The sequence below is a fragment of the Nannospalax galili genome, unplaced genomic scaffold (genome assembly GCF_000622305.1).
Source record: "Nannospalax galili isolate Female #2095 unplaced genomic scaffold, S.galili_v1.0 scaffold1852, whole genome shotgun sequence".
In the NCBI taxonomy this organism is placed as follows: domain Eukaryota; kingdom Metazoa; phylum Chordata; class Mammalia; order Rodentia; family Spalacidae; genus Nannospalax; species Nannospalax galili.
The window spans coordinates 256,936-257,857 of NW_008331531.1; positions in this window are offsets into that span (position 1 = coordinate 256,936).

Here is a 922-nt window from a genome sequence, read left to right on the forward strand (position 1 = left end):
GTGAGTCACCTGTCCTCTTGATCAAGGAGGCCGTGGAGACCCCAACAGATGGACTTGAACCAGTGTCCAGTCTACAAAGAGGAAGGTGAACACAAAGGAACATTTCCTCCATGCTTCTAGGCAAAGCCAGCCATGCTTGAGCAGGACCTTTGACTTATCTTCACATAGGTGGAACTAGTAAAAGAAAGGAGCCAGGGGCTCCTCCCAAGCACATTTGATCCCTGAGGAACAGATCTTCAAACGACCTTAAGAGTAAAAATAAATCGGTTTTATTTGGACCAACTTTATGGCTTTAAACACCCAAAAGGAAAGTATAACCAAAGATTAAAGGGGCCAATATAATTTCTTAAGAGTCCAAATGCATTAGCTAAAGGCTACATAACAAGCAACAATGCCAGATAGAAGATACCTTCTTTTGAGCTGTTGGCTCAGGGTGAACAAGGGACCCCCAAATAGTAACCCAGCATAGAACTGGGAAAATGAACAGCAGACCCTAATCTTATCTAAAGGAGTATTGACAACTGATTGCTGCTAGAAGAGGAACAGCTGATACTCCTAAAACAAAGACCTCTAAATAGGCTGACTAGATTCAACAGATGGGCAAGTAGTGAGGATTGGCTGGGGTGCCAACAACACAGCCTACAATAGCAGGGATATCAGAATATAAGGGCTTTAGTGGGGGGAGGGAGGCTATGGGATGGTGCCAACTGGGAAGAGGTGTATAGTCGAATAAGATGGTTTGGGATGTTCTATGTGATATACGCACACAAAAAAAAATCAACAAAATTTTTAAATGTATTATATTTGAGGAGGAAGCATAAAAATTTACATCATGTTAATTAGTAGAAGTGATAAACATTACCACTGAAATCTACCTGATGACTTTATATCCACACTCAGGTGCAAGGATCCGAGTGTAACC